This window comes from Eptesicus fuscus, chromosome 1, assembly GCF_027574615.1.
Source record: "Eptesicus fuscus isolate TK198812 chromosome 1, DD_ASM_mEF_20220401, whole genome shotgun sequence".
NCBI lineage: Eukaryota > Metazoa > Chordata > Mammalia > Chiroptera > Vespertilionidae > Eptesicus > Eptesicus fuscus.
The window spans coordinates 24,823,161-24,847,926 of record NC_072473.1 but is presented as its reverse complement, the minus strand read 5'-3'; the positions used below and the strand labels follow the sequence as shown (position 1 = coordinate 24,847,926).

At 42.7% G+C, this 24,766-nt stretch overlaps 1 non-coding gene across 1 annotated transcript; it reads right to left on the bottom strand.

Moving 5' to 3' along the window:
- Positions 1-22,022: 22,022 nt before the first annotated feature.
- On the bottom strand, positions 22,023-22,100 carry MIR9190 (microRNA mir-9190). The gene has a single exon (NR_130474.2). It is a non-coding gene; the product is annotated as a microRNA mir-9190 (primary transcript).
- Between the last annotated feature and the right edge of the window lie 2,666 nt (positions 22,101-24,766).

Here is a 24,766-nt window from a genome sequence, read left to right as displayed (position 1 = left end):
CTGAGGACATTTATCCGGCCCACCAGGTGTTTTTGCCTCTGCTGCCTGTCCTGCTTAGCAGCCGACTCGTCCCGGGCCCACAGTGCACATGTGTGGAATGTGCGCCGCACTCTCTGACTCCCCTCCTTCTCTCTGAGGGACAGTGAACTGACCCCCTGTTTAAAAAGTTTGAGGACCCCTGCTCCAGGCTAATCAATAACATATCTGTTTATATAGGCACATCTCCCACACACATACTTCCATACAAACATGCTCCTACATTCCAGACTCCAGTCCATATGTACTTTCACACCTCTATGTCTTTGTTAAGTCTTCACTCAGGCCACTGTAATCCTGTTTCAATGCTCTCTCCTCCAGAGCCATTTTTATGATTGGCTTTATCAAGACCTTGTTTTTAAGCAACTGAAGGGCACATGGCATGAGCTACATCAAGGAAATAAGTTCGACTTAGTTTGAAACCAGGGAACCTGGGAAGGTAGAAAATCCTTGTTCAATAGGTTCTAGTTTTCTATCTTCCAGGGAACCTGCACACTTGATGTAAGATAGTGAAAGCTTGAATTCCATAGAGACTTTTTCAGGACCTGCCATTCAGCTTGAAGGGGTAAAATTAAGAATGTGATAGGAGTTTTCCCAGAAAATGGTGGTGGAATAGGCTGACATGTTCTGAGCCTTGTCCCAGAGCAGATAGACCTAGCAAATAAATCGAATAACATCCACCCCGAATTGGCTAAGTAGACACAGCTGGTGAGATAATTTGCAGCCAGGAAGGGCAGAGGATGCCTGGAGAATGGTAAAATCAGGGATCTGGGCTGGAGAGAACTGAGAGACCTCTGATCCCAGAGGGTCAGAAGAAAGCTGCATGGCACCTAGGCCGTGTCCCTTGGGCCAGGCGCAATGTCTGACTGTGGAAAGGAGGTCCACAGGACTGCTGGTGGCAGAGGATTCTAGATCTAAGTCCACAACCATGAGAGACTGAGCCAAGAGGGGGCAGCCTGGACAGCTGCCCAAGCCATGCCATGTTGGGGTGAGAGGGGCTCACAGTGGCAGAGCTCTTTCCCCTTTTTTTGGTCTTTGCTTTTATTCGCTAAACCTAGTTCATAGGACCTTTCAAATACAAACACTCACCCGTGGCTGAGGTGCAAGTGGAGGTGCAGACTTGTGGAGTCTGGGGAGAGTCTGGGGAGAGGAGAGTGTCAGGGAGAAGTGGCCGCGAGTCTGGCGCTGAGTCATACCTGACGTGCCAGACCTAGGCAGCCATTTTCTCCTGAAGAGATAGCCACACCCTGCAGTCTCCAGGCAACCAATACAGCTACACCCAGACTACACCCTGAGTGGTATAAAGGATACAAAAAATAAAGCTGAGACTTGGCTAAAGAGAGGCCATTCAGTCCCAGCTACAGGAAACTGAGAAGTGGCATAAAGTGGATCTTAAACCAGCCCTCATGGGGAATTAAAACTCTGCACAAAGGAATGACACTTCACTATTTCATTTTTATTTTTATTTCATTTTATTATTAGTTATCTCTTTTTCCCTATTTTCCTTTTTCATTTGTTTCTTTATTTTCTATTTATTTTCACATTATTTTTTCATCATTCTAATTTTTAAATTTTTTATATTATCCTATTTTTAATTAATTTTTTATTTATTTTATTTTTTTCTTCTCTTTCTCTTTCTTCTTATCCACTCATCCTCTTTCTATTTCCTCTATACTGTTTTGTACCCTTTGTGTATGTCTTGTTGAGTTGCATTTTGTCATGTTTGGCCAATGTGGTAGAGAGTGACCCACATAACCAGACACCTGAAGAGGAGACTCCATCCACGAATGGGTAAATAACACTCCAGACCCAACTACAGAGGCAAGTAAAAGGTGGCAGTGGGGGAATGAAAGAGGAGTGTGTGGTCATATGGTGTGTGTGTGTGTGTGTGTGTGTGTGTGTGTGTGGCACAGTTAGATCCCACAAGATCTCCGGGGGCAGGCTGAACATAATTGCCTAACCAGGCAGCCTCTGTTACCATTGCAAATACTCCCGGAGCAGCCAGCACTTCCATAGAGAATTCACCTTTTTGAAGGAAGAGATGCTGTGACTTGGAGCCAAGCCTCACCTCCACCCAGGATGCCTGCAGACAACACCTGGAACTCTACAGCCACCCCTATCAGGGGCCTGCTGCCTTGGCTGTGGTCCCATGGACACCGAGACTCCAGCCACCCTAGCCATGGGCTCCTGTGAGTTCCAAAGCATGCTCTCCTCTAGCCAGCCTAACACTTTAGCCCAGGGCACTGCAATTACTCAAGCAAGAGCTGTATGAGCAGTCTGCCTCTTTCTGAGGAGCAGGAGCCCCGCAAGCAACCTACCCCCATATAAGGAGCAACAGCCATGTGTTGCCAACCCCCATCTGAGGAGTAGCAGCCACACACAGCCCGCCCCTGTCTGAGGAGCAGGAGACACATGCAGCCTGCTCCCACCTGAGGAATAGTAGCAGGGGAAGCCTGCCCCTGTCTGAGGAGCCACAGCCACACCGGCAACCCGTTCCCATCTGAGGATCAGCAGATTTGTGAGCAGTCTGCCCTCACCAGCTGGAGGAGTCACCACTGCTGTGAGCAGCCATGTGAGCAGTGCACACCCTAGGAGCTGCTACCACCCAAGTAACTGCTGTTGCCCGAGGAGCAGACCCTGCATGACTCGACACCTTGATCCTTTGGTGAGGACAAAAATGGGGAGGCAAAGAAACCCACAATGGAAAGAAAAGGAGAAATCACCAGAAAATCAGCCAAGTGAAATGGAAGCATGCAATATGTCAGAAAAAGAATTCAGATTAAGGGTCATATGGTTCATATACCACATGGATGAAAAAAATCAACAACTTATGTAAAAATCAAGTGGGAATAAAGAGTGATATAGCTAAAAAAAAAAAAAGGAAAGTTCCAACAGTAGACTAGGAGAAGCGGAAGACCAAATTAGTGAATTAGAAGACAGGGCAGCAAAACACACCCAAACTGAGCTGTACTTGGAGGGAAAAAAAAAATTAAAGACAAGAGGCGAGCCTAAGAGAGCTTTAGGACAACATGAAATGAAGCAACATACTAGTAATAAGGGTGCCAGAATGACAATAAAAATTACAAGGGTTAGGGCACTTATTTGAAGAAATAATATCAGACAACTTCCCTGATTTGGAGAAGAAAAAAGGCACACAAGCACAGAGAGTCCCAAACAAGATGAACCCAAAAAGAACCACATGAAGACACATCATAATTATGATGGCAAATGTTCAGGACAAAGAAAGAATCTCAAATGCTGCAAGAGAGTGACAGAAAGTAGCATACAAGGGATCTCCCATTAGATTATCAAATGATTTCTCAAAAGAAATACACTAGGCCCGAAAGGAATGAAAGGAATTTTACAAAGTGATGCAAAACAAGGAACTGAATCTAAGAACACTCTATCCATCTAAGCTATCATTCAACATTGAAGGGGAAATATGGAGCTTCATAGACAAAAAGAGGCTAAGGGAGTTTATCACTACCAAGCCAGCAATGCAAGAAATGCTAAAGGGACTGGTGTATGAAGAAGAAATAAAAAGGGAAAAAGGAACACAGGCACAAAAAATAAAAATGGCTACAAACAGTACCTATCGATAATAACTTTAAATATAAACAGACTAAATACTCCAATCAAAAGACATCAAGTGGCTAAATTGATAAGAAAACATGACCCATACATATGCTGTCTACAAGAGACCCACCTCAGAACAAGGGACTCACACAGACTGAAAGTGAAGGGATGGACAAATATATTTCAGGCAAATGGAAATGAGAAAAAAGCTGGGTACAATACTTATATCTGACAAAATAGACTTCAAAGTGACAGCCATAACAAGAGATAAGGAAGGCCACTTCATAATGCTAAAGTGATAGATTCAACAAGAGGATATAACCATGTTAACATATGTGCACCCAATGCAGGAACACCCAAATACATTAAAAAAAAAAAAAAAAACTTCTGGAAGATATCAAGGGATAGATCAACAACAATACAGTCATAGTAGGTGACTTTAATACCCTACTGACATCACTGGATAAATCTTCTAGACAAATAATCAGGAAAGAAACAATCAGCAAAGAAACAGCAATCCCAATTGATTCACTAGATCAAATGGACTTAATTGACATCATCAGAACATTTAATCCAAAGCCGCGGAATATAAATTCTTTTCAAGTGTACATGTGACATTTTCAAAGATAGACCACATATTGGGTAACAGGCAAAGAACCTCCATTTCAAGAAGATTGAAATCAGATCAAGCATCTTCTCAGACCACAATGGCATAATATTACAAATAAACTACAATAAAAACAATCCAAAAAAGTCAAACACTTGGGAGCTGAATAGCATACTTTTAAACAATGATTGGGTTACCAAAGAAATCAAAGAAGAAGTTTAAAATATCCTGGAAAAGGATGACAATGAAAACACAACAATCCAAAATCTATGGGACACAGTGAAAGCAGTCCTGAGAATGAAGTTTTAGCTCTATAAGCATATCTAAAAACAAAACAAAACAAAAAAAACAACTAATAACAATATTAAAGATCAATGAAACCAAGAGCTAGTTCTTTGAAAAGATAAATAATATTGATAAAGCTCTAGGCAAGCTCACCAAGAAGCAAAGAGAGAAGACCCAAGTAAATAAAATCAGAAATGAAAGAGGTGAAATAACAACAAACCCCACAGAAAAAAAGAATTGTAAAAAAAAAAATACTATGAACAACTCTATTCCAATAAACAAGACAACCTAGAGGAAATGAACATATACCTAGAAAAATACTACCTTCCAAAACTCAATTAGGAAGAATCTAAAAATCTCAATAGGTCAATTACTATGGAGGAAATTGAAGCAGTCATAAAAAAGCTTCCTTGAAGGAAAAGCCTGGGCCTAGATGGCTTCACAGAGGAGTTTTATCAAACATTAAAAGAAGAATTAAAACCTATCCTTCTCAGACTATTGCAAAATATTCAAGAGGAAGGGACACTTCCAAGCTCATTCTATGAAGCCAGCATTACCCTAATATGAAAATCAGATAAAGACAACACAATGAAAGAGAATTAGAGGCCAATGGCCTCATGAACATAGTGCCAAAATCCTCAATAAAATTCTAGCAAAACCAACCTAGCATGACATCAGAAAGATCATACACCATGATCAAGTAGGATTTATCCTGGGGATGCAAGGATGATACAATATCCACAAATCAATAAACATGATTCATCACATAAACAAGTTGAGAGAAAAAAATCACATAGTCATATCAATTGATGCAGAAAAAGCATTTGACAAAATCCAAAACCCTTTCTTGATAAAAACTCTCAGGAAAGTTGGAATAGAGGGATCATACCTCAAAATAATAAAAGCCCTATATGACAAACACACAGCTAACATTATACTTAATGGGCAAAAACTAAAATAATTTCACCTATGAACAGGAACAAGACAGGGATGCCCACTTTCACCACTCCTATTCAAAACCGTACTGGAAGTGCTAGTCATAGCCATTAGACAATAAGTAGAAATAAAAGGCATCCAAATTTGAAAAAAAGTAAAACTGTCCTTATTCACAGATGACATGATACTGTACATAGAAAACCCTAAAGACTCCATCAAAAATTATTAGACTTAATAAATGAATTCAGCAAGGTAGCAGGATACAAAAGTAACATCCAGATCTATGGCTTTTTTATACACCAATTGTGAACTTACAGAAAGAGAGATTAAACAAAAAATCCCATTTACATTTCAAGAAAATAAGTAAGATACCTAGGAATAAACTTAACTAAGGAGGTAAAAGACCTGTACTCAGAAAACTACAGTACATTGAAAAATCAGATAGAGGAAGACAAAAACAGATGGGATAACATGCCATGTTCCATGATTGGTAGAATAAACATCATTAAAATATCCATACTACCCAAAGCAATCTATAGATTCAATGTACTCCCTATTGAAATAGTAACGGCATATTTCACAGACCTAGAACTAACTCTTCAAAAATTCACCTAAAATGAAAAAAGACCCCAAATAGCTGCAGCAATCCTGAGAAAGAACAAAGTAGGAGGGATCTCAATACCAGATATCAAACTATATTACAAAGCCACTGTTCTCAAAACTGCATAGTACTGGCATAAGAACAGACATATAGACCAATGGAATAGAATAGAGAACCCAGAAATCAACCCAAACCACTATGTTCAATATTTTACAAAGGAGGCAAGAGCATACAATGGAGACAAGACAGTGTCTTCAATAAATGGTGTTAGGAAAACTGGACAGATACATGCAAATAAATAAATAAATAAAACTAGACCACCAACTTACACCATACACAAAAATAAACTCAAAATGGATGAAGGACTTAAACATCAGGTGGAAAATAATAAAAATATTAGTGGAATCCACAGGCAGGAAAATATCAGACATATGCCAAAGCAATATCTTCACCAATACAGCTCCTAAAAGAGAAAATAAACAAATGGGACTACATCAAAATAAAAAGCTTCTGCACAGCAAAAGAAACCATCAACAAAACAATAAGAATACCCACTGAATGGGAGAACATATTTGCCAATGTTTTCTCCAATAAGGGTTTAATCTCCAAAATTTACAGGAACTCATACAACTTAACAAAAGAAAGATAAACAATCCAATCAAAAAATGGGAAAAGGTCCTAAATACTTTTTGAAAGAGGACATACAGAAGGCTAAGAGACATATGAAAGCATGCTCAAAGTCACTAATAATCTGAGAGATGCAAATCAAGATGACAATGAGGTACCATCTCACACCTGTCAGAAAGGCTATGATTAACAAATCAACAAAGGACAAGTGCTGGTGAGGATGTGGAGAAAAAGGAACCCTTGTACACAGCTGATGGGAATGCAGACGTTTTCAGCCACTGTGGAGAACAGTATGGAGTTTCCTCAAAAAACTAAAAATGGAAATCCCATTTGACCCAGTATTACCACTTCTAGGAACATATCCCAAGAAACTAGAAAGACCAATCAGAAAGGATATATGCACCCCCATGTTCATAGCAGCACAATTTATAATAGCTAAGATTTGGAATTAAACTGAGTGCCCATCAGCAGTTGAGTGGATTAGAATAATGTGGTACATCTACACAATAGAATATTATGCTGTGGTAAAAAAGAAGGAATTCTTACCATTTGCAACAACATGGATGGACCTGGAGAGCATTATGCTAAGCAAAAGAAGTCAGTCAGAGAAAGATAAATATCACATGATCTCACTCATTTGTGGAATATAATGAATAACAAAAACTGATGAACAAAAACAGATCCAGAGACAGAGAAGCATCGATCAAACTGTCAAACCTCAGAGGGAAGGCAGGGGAGTGTGAGGGAAAGGGTAAGAGATCAACCAAAGGATTTATATGCATGCATATAAGCCTAACCAATGGACACAGACACTAGGCGGGTGAGGGCATGAGCAGGGTAGGGGGCAATGGGGAGATAAGGACACCTATGTTATACCTTAATCAATAAACATTATATACACTGATTGACCAGATTATTATGATCTCTGAATGCATAATAATCTGGCCACTCAGTGTATATCCTATATAATAAAAGGCTAATATGCAAATTGTCCCCTTGACCAGGAGTTTGATCAGCAGGCAGGCCGGCCAACCGCCCATGTCCCCTCCCCTTAGCCAGGCTGGCCAGAGCCCACCCATACACAAAATCATGTACCAGGCCTCTAATATATATCCTATATAATAAAGAGTTGATATGCAAATTGACCATCACTCCAACACACAAGATGGCCTCCCCCATGTGGTCAAAGATGGCCACCCCCATGTGGACACAAGATGGCTGCCACAAGATGGCCAACAGGGGAGGGCAGTTGTGGCGATCAGCCTAGCAGGGGAGGGCAGTTGGGGGCGACCAGGACTGCAGGGAATGACTGTTGGGGGTACCCAGGCCTGCAGGGGAGGGCAGTTGGGAAAGACCAGGCCTGCATGGGAGGGCAGTTTAGGGGTGACCAGGCCAGCAGGGAGGGCAGTTGGGGATTACCGTGCCAGCAGTGGAGGGCAGTTGGGAGAGACTAGGCCTGCAGTGGAGGGCAGTTGGAGGTGATCAGGCCTATGAAGGGCAGTTTCGGGTGACCAGGCTAGCTGGGGAGGGCAGTTGGGGGTGACTGGGCCAGGAGGGGAGGGCAGTTAGGGGCAATTGGGCTGGCAGGAGAGCAGTTAGGTTTTAAGCAGGCTGGCAGGGGCGTGATTAGGGGGTGATCAGGCAGGCAGGCAGGGGAGTGGTTTGGGAGCCAGTAGCCCTGGATTGTGAGAGGAATCCCAGATTGGAGAAGGTGCAGGCTGGGCTGAGGGATACACCCCCCATGCATGAATTTCATGCACTGGGCCTCTAGTATGTATGTATGTATGTGTGTGTATGTATGTGTATGTATGTATGTATATATATATTTACTGAGTAGCCAGATTATTATGCATTCAGAGATCATAATAATCTGGCCACTCAGTGAATATACTAGAGGCCCAATGCATGAAGTTCATGTGAGAGTAGACCTTCCTTTCCCTGGCTACCGTAATTGGCTTCCCTCTGGCACCCGGGACCCAGGATTCCCTCACAGCCCTGTCTTCTTCTAGAACAGTAATGGGCAACCTTTTGAGCTTGGTGTGTCAAACTTCGCCAAAAAACTAAGCATAACTCAGGTAGTGTGTCACTTTGAGGAAAAAACATTATTTTGCAAATGTTTCATCCTCAGCATGCGGCTGCCTCAGCGGCCCCATGTCATCAAAAATGGCTACGCATGTCAGTGCTGATACATATGTCATAGGTTCGCCATCACTGTTCTAGAAGATCATCCAGAAGGACACCCACAAGGATGCCCAGTCTAATTAGCATATTATGCTTTTATTATTATGATATATATATATATGTGTGTGTGTGTGTGTGTGTGTACATACATATATATATAAACTATATAATAAAGAGGTAATATGCAAATTGACCCACATGCTCTCCCACAAGATGGCCACGCCCATGTGGTCAATGTTGGCTGCCCCCATGTGGTCATAGATGGCCACCACAAGATGGCCAACAGGGGAGGGAGGGCAGTTAGGGGAAACCAGGCCTGCAGGGGAGGGCTGTTGGGGGGAATCAGGCCTTCAGGGGAATGCAGTTGGGGGTAACCAGGCCTGCAGAGGAGGGCAATTGGGGGGACCAGGCATGCAGGGAAGGGGAGTTGAGGGCAACAGGGCTGGCAGGAAGGCAGTTAGTGGGACCAGGTGGGAAGGGGAGGGCAGTTAGGGGCGATTGGGCTGGCAGGAAAGGGCAGTTAGTGGCAACCAGGCTGGCAGGGGAGGGCAGTTGGTGGTGACCGGGCCAGCAGGGGAGGGAATTTGGGGGCAACCAGGCAGGCAGTGAAGGGCATCTGCGGGTGACTGGGATGGCAGGGTAGGGCAGTTGTGCATTACCAGGCCAGCAAGGGAGGGCAGTTTGGGGTGACTGGGCCAGAAGGGGAGGGCAGTTAGGAATGACCAGGCCTGCAGGGGAAAGCAGTTGTGGGGAACTAGGCTGACAGGGGAGTGCAGTTGGGAACACCCAGGCCTGCAGGGGAAGGCAGTTGGGGGGGATTAGGCTGGCAGGGGAGGGCAGTTGGAGGCTACCAGGCTGGCAGGGGAGGGCAATTGGGGGGAACCAGGCCTGCTGGGAAGGGCAGTAGGGGGGGGGACCAGGCCTGCAGGGGAGGGCAGTTTGGGGGGACCAGGCCTGCAGGGCAGGGCAGATGGGGGGGACCAAGCTGTCAGAGAGAGCAGTTAGGGGGGACCAGGCCTGCAGAGGAGGGCAGGTAGGGGCCACCAGTCTTGCAGAGGAGGGCAGTTAGGGGCCACCAGTCCTACAGGGGAGGGCAGTTGGGGGAGACCAGGCCTGTAGGGGAGGGCAGTTGGGGATTCTAGGCCTGCAGGGGAGGGCAGTTTGAGGTGAACGGGCCAGGAGGGGAGGGCAATTAGGGGGACCAGGCCTGCAGGGGAGGGCAGTTGGGGGAGAATGGGCTGGTAGGGGAGGACATTTGGTGGTGAACGGGCCAGCAGGAGAGGGCAGTTGGGCATTACCAGGCCAGCAGGGGAGGGCAGTTGGGGGTGACTGGGCTCGCAGGGAAGGTCAGTTGGGCATTACCAGGCCAGCAGGGCAGGGCAGTTAGGGGAGACTGGGCCACCAGTGGAGGGCAGTTCGGGGAGACCAGGCCTGCATGGGAGGGCAGTTGTGGGCAACCAGGCCTCTAGTGGAGGACAGTTGGAAGGGACTATGCTGGCAGGGGAGTGCAGTTGTGGGTGATCACGCCAGAAGGGGAGGGCAGTTGGGGGTTACCAGGCCAGCAGGGGAGGGCAGTTGGGGGTTACCAGGCCAGCAGGAGAGAGCAGTTGGGTGGGACTAGGCTGTCAGGGGAGGGAAGTTGGGGGTGACCGGGCTGGCAGGTGAGGCATTTGGAGGTGACTGGGCTGGCAGGAGAGGGCAGTTGGGTCTAACAGGGCCAGTAGGGGAGGGCAGTTTGAGGCAACCAGACTGGCAGGGGAGGATAGTTAGGGGTCACCAGGCCTACAGGGGAAGGCAGATGGGGGGACCAGGCTGGCAGGGATGGGCAGTTATGGGGTACCAGGCCTGAAGGGGAGGGCAGTTGGGGGATTCTGGGCCTGCAGGGGAGGGCAGAATGGTGGGACCATGCTGGCAGGGGAGGGCAGTTAGGGGGGACCAGGCCTGCGGGGGAGGGCAGTTTCAGGTGACTGGGTTGGCAAGGGAGGGCATTTGGGGGTGATCAGGCCTCTGGGGAGAGCAGTTAGGGGCCACCAGTCCTGTTGGGGAGGACAGATGGGGGACCAGGTATGCAGGGGAGGGCATTTGGGGGGAACTAGGCCTGCAGGGGAGGGAAGTTTGGGGCGACCAGGCCAGCAGGGGAGGGCAGTTGGGGAAGACCAGGCCAGCAGGTGAGTGGTTAGGGGTGATTAGGCTGACAGGCAGTTGAGTGGTTGGGAGCCAGCTGTCCTAGACTGTGAGAGGGACTAAACCGGCAGTCAGACATCCCCGAGGTGTTCCAGATTGGAGAGGGTGCAGGGTGGGGTGAGGGACACCTCCCCGCCAGTGTACAAATTTCATGCACCGGTCCTCTAGTATATATATATATATATATAACAAAAATATCTGTTTAATAAATGGATCCAATCATATTTGCTCATCTATTTACTCCACTTGGCATACTTGAAATTTTCCTGTTTTGCAAACTCTGATTTGTATTTATTATTCATTATCATACCTGTCCAAATGATTAAAATTGGAAACTTTAATATTCTGTAATTTGAAATTTAAAGCTAATTTAAAAAAAAAGGTCAAGGACGCTTTACTATGTATAGAAGTTAGAATAGTGCTCCTGACTTTCATGTCAATACTCATTATGGCAATTCATTTCATTTTATACATTTATTTACCACTACTTACTTTATGTCAAATAGATCCTTTGCTTTTTCTTGACTCCAGTGCTTTATTTCCTATTCTTCCTTACTAGAGGTGCTAGTTATCACTTTTTCAGACAGCTGAAATGATAATCTTTCCTTTCAAAACCATTAAGAATGTCATGTTTTAAATGCCTTATCATTTTGTGATTCTTTTATTTACTTGATAACTACCTTTTCTGAACTTCCTTATATTTTTATTGCATATTTATTACATTTGCAACATATAGAATTCACCTTTATATTACGGTTATTTGTGAACTTGTCTTATTATTCTCTTGAATTACAAAATCTTTGTATACATGGTTCAATCATTCTTATACTCTGAGTGGCCAGATTATTATGATTTCTGAATGCATAATAATCTGGCCACTCAGTGTATATCCTATATAATAAAAGGCTAATATGCAAATTGTCCCCTCAACCAGGAGTTCAACCAGCAGGCAGGCTGGCCAACCACCCATGTCCCCTCCCCCTGGCCAGGCTGGCCAGACCCCACCCATGCACGAATTCATGCACCAGGCCTCTAATCTAAATATATAAAAGGCTAATATGCTAAGTGTCCATCCAGGTAATGACATCACATAGCAACACCTGGCTTCCTTTTTCCCTAGTGACTAGCCTCCTTGTGGTTTCTTTAGCCAAGGAACCCAACTTGCTTTATAGCCAGGTGGAAACATTTTGCATTTTAACTAAATGTCTGTGAAGCATTTTCCTGTGCCTCATCTCATTTGATCCTCACAGAAGTCCTTGAGTAGGTAGATAGGAGACTCAGTGGAATCCCATTTTCTTTTCATTAGCCAGAAAACAGAGATTTAGATCCCATTTTCTTTTCATTAGCCAGAAAACAGAGATTTAGAAACTTGACCCAACTGAAAAGAAGTAAGAAATGGTGGACCTTAAAAATGACTTCAGGTGTTCTCCCTGCACAGAATATAGTCAAACACTACTGCAGTTAAATATTTTACCTTTAGTTCTCCCTGCACGATCTACAATAATAATCTGCTTCATGTTGATATTTACTGCTGTGTTGCTGACCATTACCTGAAAGAGAAGTTGGGGTGCTTCACTGGGCTGGAAAAATTTAGCTAAATCAGAAATCAGTTCTAATTAAACAAGTTTATATATATATATATATATATATATATATATATATATATATTATATATATATATATGGCTAAGTTGATTCACGCATGTGCAATACATTTAAAGCACTCCCTGGCACCATTCGCACACATGTGTTTCCATCTGTCATTGTCAATTGTATGTTTGGTTGACACTTCTTTTATGGAGAAAGGGCAAATAGCGATATTAAAATATTTCTTCTAATTAATTTCCTTTCGGTGTGCACGAATTCGTACACCGGGCCACCCACTAGTATATATGTGTGTGTGTGTGTGTGTATATATATATATATATATATATATATATATATATATATATATATATCCTATCTAATAAAATAAAAGAGTAATATGCAAATTAACCATCACTCCACAACAAAAATGGTGGCGCCCATAGCCACAAGATGGTGGCACCCAGTCCTCTCAGGCCCGCTGGAATCCCCCAGTCCCAGGGAGGGCTGCCGCTGAGAGCAGGCAGCGTGCGGCCTGGGCTGTGGGCCTGAGAGGTTCCCGCGCCTCCCCAGCGAGATCCGATTCCAGCCGCTGCCCGGGCTGTCAACCTGGGAGGCAGCTGCGCCCCCTCACCCCCTTTGTGTGATCCCCTCCCAGCCACAGACTGGGCTGTCAGCCTGGGAGGTGCCCGTACCCCCCCCCCCCCGTGCAATCCACTCCCAGCCCTGGCCAGGGCTGTCGGCCTGGGAGGCAGCCACGCCTCCCTAAACCCCCCAAACCACGATCTGCTCCCAGCCGCAGTGGGGGGGGGGTGTAGGCCTGGGAGGTGGCCGCACCCCCCAGAGCGATCCCTTCCCAGCAGCAGCCTGGGATGTCAGCCTCCAAAGGGCCTATGTCCCCATGGAGTGATCCCCCCACACACACACCTATAGCCTTGGAACTTCCCTTGCCCCCAGCCGAGTGATGGGAGATGGGGGGGTATCTGGGCGATGCTGCCTAGCAAACCTCTCCCATTGGGTAGAAACTTCTGACCAGGTTAGGGAGGTAAATGGGTTTTGTTTAAAATCTTTAGAAACCTCAAAGGAAATGTCTGAGGTAGGGTTTCACATTGAAAGTAACTTACAATTAATTTCTGAAGGCAAACGGGGACATTGCAGTTACATTACTGGAGAGTACCCCGAGCTCCGGAGGTTTGCTCTGCAAGGGCGGTGGTGGGTGCTCCCCACCCTGATTCCTCAGCACCTTGGGCAGGGATTGAGCCCACCCAGGAAGGCCTTTTTCCTTACAGTTTTCACCAAGGCAGGGAGGTTTTGTAGACATGAATAAGAAGTGCCCACGCACAAGTCCTGAAGATGCCGGGGCCAGCAGAAATGACAACCGGGGAAAAGAGCAAAACCAGAAACACCACTGATCCCAACATAGATCATCTTTTTCTTCAGATGACTGTGTGTTTCCCTCTTCTTCGTCTTCTGGAAGCAAGACAAATTCAAGTACTGACGATTCTACCAGTGGAAAAGTTAAGAGAAAGAGAGGACAGAAAAGGAATAAAAGGAGAAAAGAAAGGACAAAAGATGAAACATCAAGAAAAAGAAAGAGAAGGAAAAAAGGAAGAAACAACCACATGATATCACCTTTCCAAGGTCTCATGAAATTCCTGTTCAAGGAGTTTATTTTATGACACTTTTAGTTTGGGTTTACATTTTTACTGGTTTGTCAAGAACACGGCAGGTACACTGTCCAATATGTTAAAGAAAAAACCCTATCTAATAAGGAGGGAATATGCAGGGGAGGGTATTTTGGGGTTACTGGGCTGTCAGGGGAGGGCATTTTGGGACTATCAGGCCAGCTGGGGAACAGTTAGGCATCAATCAGGCTGGCAGGGGAGTGGTTAGGGGGTGATCAGGCTGGCAGGCAGAAGCAGTTAGGGGCAATCAGGAAGGCAGGCAGGTGAGCAGTTGAGAGCCAGCAGTCCTGGATTGTGAAAGGAATGTCTGACTGTCTGTTTAGGCCCGATCTGCCTAAACAGGAAGTTGGACATCCCCCGAGAGGTCCCAGATTGAAGAGGGTGCAGGTTGGGCTGAAGGACACCCCCCCCTAGGGCACTAATTTTGTGCACCGGGCCTCTAGTGTATACACACATACATACACACACACTGAGTGGCCAAATTATTATGTGTTCAGCGATCATAATAATCTGACCACTCAGTGTATGTTCTGAACCATACAGTACAGAATTTCACACATAGTTGGTAATATAATATGTTGATTATATATAAATTTATATCAATGATAGCAAAAATGTCACTCTCTTTCATGAAAACTTCCTGATTATCCAAGTCTATTTTTTTTCTTTGCATTCTGAAATTCTATAATACCCAGACTTTGCATCAGTCTTTTCAGCATTTAATGGTGCCATGTGTTATCTCTCATAGTTTAAAAATTCCTTCAGGGCTAGGGCAGTTTTCATCATCTCTTTTATATTCTTTAGAGAATGCAAAATGCATAAGTGGATTCGTGAATACTTGTGGAATTAGATCGAATATGATAGTTATCTTTCATATTTCTTCAAAATGTCACACACTTGTCATGCAAATGAAGCATCAATAGTGGACAATTGTGAAAATATGAAAGTTCCACATAAAATTTAGCTTCTTGAGGGGACTATTTCTCTGCACTTATTCGTACAGCCTGCTAACCACACTCCAGCTTCATTTACACTAAAATTACTCATTACAAAACTACAGTTGGTGCACAATTATTATTATGACTAACCATTTTATCATAATTTAAGTCCTTATTTCAAAAATATTTTCCCTCATTCCTCATTCTTTGTACTTTATAAGATATAGGCATCATACCTATTATCATGCCTTTGCCTTTGCCATCTTTTTTCCTAGGATTCCAGTCAGTGAATTATCCTCATAATAATAAGTACATTTGTCAATCAAGAGTTACATGTAAATATGTATTCCTTTAAGTAATTGTAATTCCCAATGTGGGAAATATATCCTCATGAAATGTAGAGGCTGGTAACAAAAAAAGTATATAATCCCCTCTTTAAGCATTCATCTAACATTTATAGGTCCTCATAGGTTTAAATGATATATGAGTTGACAGAGTTGATCAGGGCAATACTATTCCTCCCTCTTGAAGTTTATAGTAATTGAAAACATTATAATTAATAGAACTCTGTATTATTTTGTTACAGAAAATTAGTATTTTTCACAAAGCTTTTTTATAGAATTTAATTATATTGTCTTAATAAAAGCAGTAAAATTGTAAAAGTTAATTACAGTGCTTTAATATCATTATGATTATTAAATAATCACATGCAATAATCATAATTTTAAAATTACTAACTCCTCTTTAATTTGTTTTGTGTATAAATATCTAGTCTGGACCATAAAAAATTGCTGAACAATATAATGACAGAAAATCACCTACCACACTAACACAAATACATAGTAAAAAGCCTTCAAGATTTTTTTTTCAAACACTTTAAGGGAACGCTCTACAGGGAAATTTGCCCAAAGTAGTTAAAAATACCACTGTTGAATATTTAAGTTTAAAAGAGAAGAATGGAAGGAATGTAAAATTAATAGTATTGTTTCCTAGTAATGGCCACAATTTTCAAGTATAAACACTTCACAAAAAAATGTTATTCATTTTCATGATGATTTTAATGAGTTTTCAGACATATGCTATATTCTTGCTTATATTACTGACTAAAGGCCTGATGCATAGATTTGTGCACTGGTGGGGTCCGTCAGGCTGGCTTACCCCCTCTTGCAATCCGGGACCCCTCAGGGGATGTCAGACCGTTGGACTGACGGTTTCAGCCCGATCCCTGGCAGTCCAACATCCCCCAAGGGATGTAGTAGTGCACAAAATGGCAAGCAGCTGGGGAGGAGCCCGAGTCCGAGCCCGGGCCAGGCGCCACACAGCTCTCGCTCATCCTGGCCCTTCTGCACCTGCCACCACTCCCACTCAATCGCACAGCTGTGGAAGCATGAGAGGCTCATTCCACCACAGCTGTGCTCACCAGCCATGAGCCCGGCATCTGGCACCAGTTGGTCAGCTGAGTAGCACTCCCACTGTGGGAGTGCACTGACCACCAGGGGGCAGTCCTGAATTGATCGTCTGTCCCTGATGGTCAGTGTGCATCATAGTGACTGGTCAACTGGTCGTTGGGTCATTCAGTCGCTTAGGCTTTTATATATATATATAGTTGGTTTTCTTTCAGGCCTGCCTTCACACCCAATGCCTTTAAACTGCTATTATAATGCCTTTTTAAAACAACAATTTCTATTTAAATACCAAGTCCAATGGGGCTAGGCATTACTAGCTTTGTATTTTTATGTGCATTTTTAGAATAAAATTCAGTTTAGTATTTCCTCTATCTATAGATTTTATAATGAAAATAAAATGCCTTAATTTTGTAAATAATATTACTTTTGTATTTATTGCAAAATATCAGACTGGAACATTAACATAAACCTGAAAATTTTACAATTATTGGAACTTTTAAAAGATTATTACTCACTATGTCTTCCTGTTCTAAGCAAAACCTCTGTTTCATCATAATGTCTGAAATGTATCTCTTCAGTGAATATACACTTTCATATTGCTTCAAATACTATTCTCTTTTTTTCATCAGTAAAAGTAACAATTCACTTAATACTAATGAGTTACAGAGATTGTGAAGGCATAACAAAAAAATGACTGGTAAGAACAAGATAGAAGTAATTAAAAACAAACTGGGTTAAATTCTAAAATCATATATATATATATATATATATATATATATATATATATCCCCCAAAGTACTACCTTAAAAAGTTCTATTAAACATAAGTTTTTACCAAGAAAAAACAAAAAAAAAAAAACTATTAGTTGTCAGTACTATTCTCTTTATAGTTGTGAGAATCCACAAGATTTTGCTATGGTTTTTTATATGAAGCTGAGATTTTCACAGTGTGAATTTCTACTTGCTGTTAATTTTTAATGAGCTGCTTAAGTAGACCAAAGTACTAATATAATTTTCAATAAGATATAAGGTCTGCCCTGCTCTGGTATTTTGAAATTTAAAATATTTTACTCTGCCTCTTCTCCTTCTGTTTAGGGTTCTAGATGGCATTGCACCATTACAGTTTGCCCCCGCCCTTTTTTTGTTATCTACATATTGAAAGTCTCCATTTTTTCTGAATTTGCATTCCCTATCCAGTTTCATTGTTAGCCCATATCAGTTGCTTTTCTCCTAAATAATGGAGAAATTGTCAAAGAAAATACATGAAGAACTTAGGAAGGGAAAAAGATGGCCAAAGCAGAGGAAGATTCATAGAATGCTTAAAGTAAAAGACTACCAGAATTTTCAATTATGGTAAGATGGGCTTAATTCATTCCATTGCATTTCTCTCACTGTATATAGCTATAACACCTGAGTATAATGTGTAGGGCAATAATTTGAACTTTCCAAAAGTAAATACTAGCAGGCAGATTAGAGAAGAATACTGGAATTGGAAATATCACCAAATTGTGATGTATTTACCATTTTTAATTCACCAGAATCTCCCAGTCAGAAGTCAATGAATTCAAGTGGTGTCAGAGTACAGAAAAGTTTCCTCCAGAAGAAGCCCTATGGTTTTGGCTAGAGAAAGAGGAAAGGGGACTCCTAAAGTTCAGAAAGAGTGTAAAAAATCCCTCTTTCTTTTAGTCTGCTCTTCCTCTCTCCAGTACCCAAGTAATTCTATGGTGACTGTGGCAGCAGGAGTCAAAACTCTGGTGGATGGAGAACCTTCATCTCTGTTCAGTGGGTTTGTGCTTCCAAGAGTATGGGGATAAAAATTGTTTCTTTCATCTGTCTTGCTTTCTACATCTTAGACCCTCTCATACAAGTAACATTTCAGAAGTGCACAACAGAGCCATGAAATCAAAGTGCAACTCTCTGGACAAAGGACTGAGAAGAAGAGATATATCACTAAGAGGGAGAAGCTTGGGAAAGTGACCCTATACTGTTGTTTGTGATATCCTGGGCTCATCCTTAAATGACTCATGCAGTAGATATGATCCTATTCAGCACAGCAACATCTTTGAAAAGCAAACTAATTGATAGACCAAGGTGCAGGTTCCATATTGATGGCACACAGTAGCCAAATCACAAAGGCCCTACAAATTGTTTGAATACTAAACTGTCATTGGAACTGCAGTCCACAGGAGGTGGGATGGAACTTGTGGCTTGATATTAGCCAGGTTGATTGCCTTCTTAAAAGGATCAACATCATTTATTCTTAGGATTTAAACAAGACTAAATATTTCATAATATATTCAAAATACCTTGGACGCATAAGTGAGACAAATGTCAATGCACGTGGAACAGATGCAACTGTAAAATTGACACAGATGTTGGAAACAATATGACAAAGATTTTAAATGGCTACTATAAAAATTAGATAGGAAGCAATCACAAACTCTCTTACAACTAATGAGTGAAAAGGATATCTAAGGAAAAATTTAGATATACAAAGAAGAATCAAATGAAAAATTTAAAATGGAAAAATGCAATTATCACCAAAAAAGGAATAAAAAAAAACCCACAAAAATAAACAAAAAACTCACTTGATTGAAAATATCACAGAATGAAAATGACAGAGAACTCAATGAATGCAAATAAATCAGAAATTACATCAATTTTAAAGTCTAACTCATCCAATGTGAAGACAAATATTGTCAGACTGGATAAAATCCTAATTGCTTGATGCTTTAAAAAGGCAAACCTTAAGTATATAGAAGATAAAATTTCAAATAAAAATAATAAAGGTATGTGATGAAAACACAGAACAGTAAAGGTACTTGTACAGCTCTACAACTTTCAGAAGAAATGTTCTGAAACTCAAGAATAATTATTATAGAGCTATCCCATAATGGCAAAATAGTTAATCAACTAAGAATATATAATTATCCTTAATTCATATTATCTCAGTGATACATTCTAAGAATATATAAAGTAAGAAATATGACAAAAGTAAAAAGAAAACATAAAAGTTCACATTAAGAATGCTTTGTTAGTTTTAATAAATGTTTCTCAGTACCTGCAAGGCAAAATAGTAGTAAGTGTACAAAAAATCAGGACAATTAGAGAACTTCATTCAAGATACATGCATAAAATACTGCACAGAGCACTTGTAGAAAAAATTCCAAGTGCTCATCAGTAGATGAATGGATAAAAAAAAGTTGTGGTACATTTACACAATGGAATAGTACACAGCCATATAAAAGAAAGAAATCTTACCTTTTGTGACAGCAAGGATGGACCTGGAGATTATTGTGCTGAGTGAAATAAGCCAGTCAGAGAAAGACAAATACCATATGATCTCACTTATATGTGGAATCTAGTGAACAAAATAAACAGAAGAACAAAATAGAAACAGAGGTATAGCAATATGAAACAACCTGACAGCTGTCAGAGGGGAGGAGGAAGAGGCAACTAGATGAAAGAATGTGAAGGGATTAGTCAAAGAACTTATATGCATAGACACAGACACAGTGTGGTGATGGCCAGATGGAAGAGAGGCTGGGCTTGGTGGAGATGGGAAAGGGTGGGAGAAATGGGGATGTTTGTAATAGTGTCAATAATAAAAATAAAGTTTAAAAATAAATATGTAATAATTCTATTAAAGTGCATATATTTAAAATGATAGCAATTATACGTTTTCTAAAATTAATTATATGTTCAGCTGTAAAGCAGATTCCAAAAGATTTCACAGGACTGAAATCATACTGAGTATATTATCTTGCTTTTTGGAATGAAGAAGTAATTAAGACACCAATATAATGACAAGAAAACCTCCAACAATTTAAAAATTGAGGACTATACCTCTGCAAAACCCAAGATTTATAAAGGAGGTTAAATTTAAAGTAGAATATAGTATGAACCAAATTACACTGAAAATGTCTTAGTAAAACTTATAGGATGCAGCTATAGTAGCATGTAGAAGAAAATAATAGCTTTAAAATGCATACACTAGAAAAGAATAAAATGTTAAAATTTATAATATGGTAAACTACTTGAGCAGCAGAGAAAGGACAGAAACTAAGTTAGATATAAGCAAAAAATTAGTAAAATAGAAAATAATACAGAATTTAGAAAATAACAGAGCTAAAAGTTTTTTTGGGAAGGAATTTCTAATCAAGTTATAACTATTTGGCATAACTAAACAAGAAACAACAAAAGAAGGCACAGATTTTCAGACCAGAAATAAAAAAATGGGGAGGCAACATAACATGTCATGCAGATATTATCAACATATACACACACACACAATATATGAAATATGCTAATTAACTAGGACGCCATATTGGGCCAACCATACAGGAAAAGGTTGCTCGCACAGCATCAGGGGCGGGACGGCAGGGGCCTCCGCGTGCCTGTGCTTGGGGTTGGGGCCTGATCAGCAGTGGCCATGGCTGCTTCAAAGGCCAGAGAGCGAGGCAGGGCCAGACCTGTGACTGGAGGGAGGGCAGTGCTGCATGATTTTGAATCACGTGCTGGGCTCCTAGTATATAAATAAATGTATACTGTTAATTTAAAATTTTGAGAGTGGAACAAGAAAAATAAAAACATATCAATGGCATGATATGTATAACTTTCTCACATAGAAGTTCTAGGATCAGATGTTTTGATTTGAGATTTCTGGCAACTAAATGCCCATGAGCAGATGAGTGGATTAAAACAAAAAAACACAACTATGGTATATTTACACAATGGAATACCAGATGGCAATAAAAAAGAACTCTTACCATTTGCAGCAGCATGGATGGACCTGGAGAGTATTATGCTGAGTGAAATAAGCCAGTCAGAGAAAGATAAGTATCACATGATCTCACTCATATGTGGAATCTAGTGAGCCAAATAAACTGATGATCAAAAATAGACCCAGAGTCATAGAAGCATGAACAGACTTCAGAGGGAAGACAGGGGAGGGTGAGTGGGTAGAGAACCAATGAAATTGTATGCATATATGCATAACCCACTGACACAGACAATGGGGTGGTGAGGGTCGTGGGGGGGAGGGAGGACAGGAACTGGCTGGAAGAGGTTGATAGGGGGGAAAGGAGGACATATGTAATAGTTTCAACAAAAAGATTAAAAGAAAAAAAAATGAATCTTAAAATAATTAATTGGAATGCCTCCCAAGCTTATTTATAATGCTAGCAAAACATTGATTTCCAATTATTAAAAACTAGTAGCCCGTTTGCACGAAGATTCGTGCAATAGACCTTCATTCACCTGGCTGCCTGCACTAGTTTTCTGCCGGCACCGGGGATCCAGGCCTTGGCTGTGGCCACCGCCTTCTGCCTTCTTTCAGGGTCCGGGCTTAGCCCTGGGTGGTGGCCTTGGGCTCGGCTGCACCCAGCTGTCCCTGCTACCAATCACAGGAGCCGACCCCCAGTGGTCTCCTGCGATCGGTGCAGGCTCCCTGCTGGCGCCCAAGGCCGGGAAATCCTCGGGTGGCTTTCCCGGCCTTGGGCTCCGCCACACCAGCGTCCCTGCAACGGTTTCCTGGTGGGCGTGGCTTGGTTGGTGGGCATGGCTTGGGCGTAGCGAAGGTGTGGTCAATTTGCATATTTGTCTATTATAAGGTAAGATATCCTATCTAATAAAAGAGTAATATGCAAATTGACCATCACTCCAACACACAAGATGGCTGTCCCCATGTGGTCAAAGATGGCTGCCCCCATGTGGACACAAGATGGCTGCCAGAAGATGGCCAGCAGGGGAGGGCAGTGGGGAGGGACCAGGCCTGCAAGGGAGGGCAGTTGGGGGTGATCAAGCCTACAGGGGAGGGCAGTTAGGGGTGACCAGGCCTACAGGGGAGGGTAGTTAGGGGTGACCAGTCCTGCAGGGGAGGGCAGTTAGGGACAATTAGGCTGGCAGGGTAGCAGTTAGGCATCAATCAGGCTGGCAGGGGAGTGGTTAGGGGGTGATCAGGCTGGCAGGCAGAAGCGGTTAGGGGCAATCAGGAAGGCAGGCAGGTGAGCAGTTGGGAGCCAGCAGTCCTGGATTGTGAGAGGGATGTCTGACTGCCCATTTAGGCCTGATCCCGGTAAGATTGGGCCTAAACGGGCAGTTGGACATCCCTTGAGGGGTCCCAGATTGGAGAGGGTGCAGGCTGGGCTGAGGGACACACACCCTCGTGCACAAATTTTGTGCACCTGGCCTTTAGTATTATAATAAATGAGAAAATCTATTTCAATCTCTTTTACACACAAAGATAATTATTATAACCTAGAGGCCTGCTGCACAAAATTCGTGCATGGGTGGGGTGTCCCTACACCCAGCCTGCACCCTCTCCAATCTGGGACCCCGAGGGGGATGTCCAACTGCCCGTTTAGGCCGATGCCACTGGACATCCCTCTGAAAATCCAGGACTGCTGGCTCCCAACTGCTCACCTGCCTGCCTTCCTGATTGCCCCTAACCGCTTCTGCCTGCCAGCCTGATCACCCCCTAACCACCCCCCTGGCAGCCTGATTGATGCCTAACTGCTCCCCTGCCAGCCTCTTTGACCCTAACTGCCCTCCCCTGCAGGCCTGGGTCCCCCCCAACAGCCCTTTCCTGCAGGCCCAGTTGCCCCCAACTTCCCTCCTCTGCCAGCCTGGTCACCCCTAACTGCCCTTCCCTGTAGGCTTGATCGCCCCCAACTTCCCTCCCTTGCAGGCCTGGTCCCTCCCAACTCCCCTCCCCTGCTGGCCATCTTGTGGCAGCCATCTTGTATCCACATGGGGACAGCCATCTTTGACCACATGGGGGTAGCCTTCTTGTGTGTTGGAGTGATGGTCAATTTGCATATATATATATATATATTAGAGGCGCAGTGCATGAATTTATGCATGGGTGGGGTCCATGCACATAATAATCTGGCCACTCAGTATATATATATATATATATATATATATATATATATATATATATATGTTTCTCTTTGTTGCAGCAGAGTAATTTTTATCCTAATTAATAAGTAAAGAAAACAAAACTCTACAGTAAAGACATTTAATTATTATATAACACTAGAGGCCTGGTGCACGAAATTCATGCACGGGGAGGAGGGGTATGTCCCTCAGCCCAGACTCCACCCTCTCCAATCTGGGACCCCTCAAGGGATGTCCAACTGCCCATTTAGGCCCAGTGGGATCAGGCCTAAACGGGCAGTCAGACATCCCTCTCACAATCCAGGACTGCTGGCTCCCAACTGCTCACCTTCCTGCCTGCCTGATTGCCTCTAACTGCTTCTGCTTGCCAGCCTGATCACCCCCTAACCACTCCCCTGCCAGCCTGATTGACGCTTAACTGCTCCCCTGCTGGTCTCATTGCCCCTAACTGCCCTCCCCTGCTGGCCCAGTAACCCCAAACTGCCCTCCTCTTCCAGCCTGGTCACCCCCAACTGCCCTCCCCTGCCGGCCATCTTGTGGTGGCCATCTTGTGTCCACATGGGTGTGGCCATCTTTGACCACATGGGAGCAGCCATCTTGTGTGTTGGTGTGATGGTCAATTTGCATATTACTCTTTTATTAGATAGGATTGGATGTTTCCAGACTTGGGAAAATGCCTTAGCAATGGCAGCAAATAGCTGGGCTTTTTTTTTATATATCCCCTAGGCCACATGGCACATTATTCTTAGTTTTATACACTTACGGTCCAAAAAATGACTGAAGCATCTCCAAGTATCATCTTCTTATTAAATAAATTTCAATGAAAGGAAAAAGAGGTATACATTTTTCCCTAAACCAACAGTATCCTTTATATTATAGCTCTGTATATAAGTGACTTACCTTCCTACCTCTGAAAAGGATCACTCACAAAATAGTAGTGATTTAAGTCATTCATGATTTCCCTAAGGCTTGGACAATGACAGTCATATTGCTACTTGAACAAAATGGATTTGTATAAACTAAGAAGTAGGAAAGCTGGTGGGCTCTTTGGAACATCCCCAACAGTGATATGTATATTTATTTCCTAATTCAGAATTTATACAGGTGCTTTCCACCAATATATACATATTAAATTCTTTGCTTACCTTTTTCAAGGCCTTTATACCCTCTTGAAGTGAGAAGTGCCCACAGACTCATCTAGTTACCAAATCTAGCTTGAATT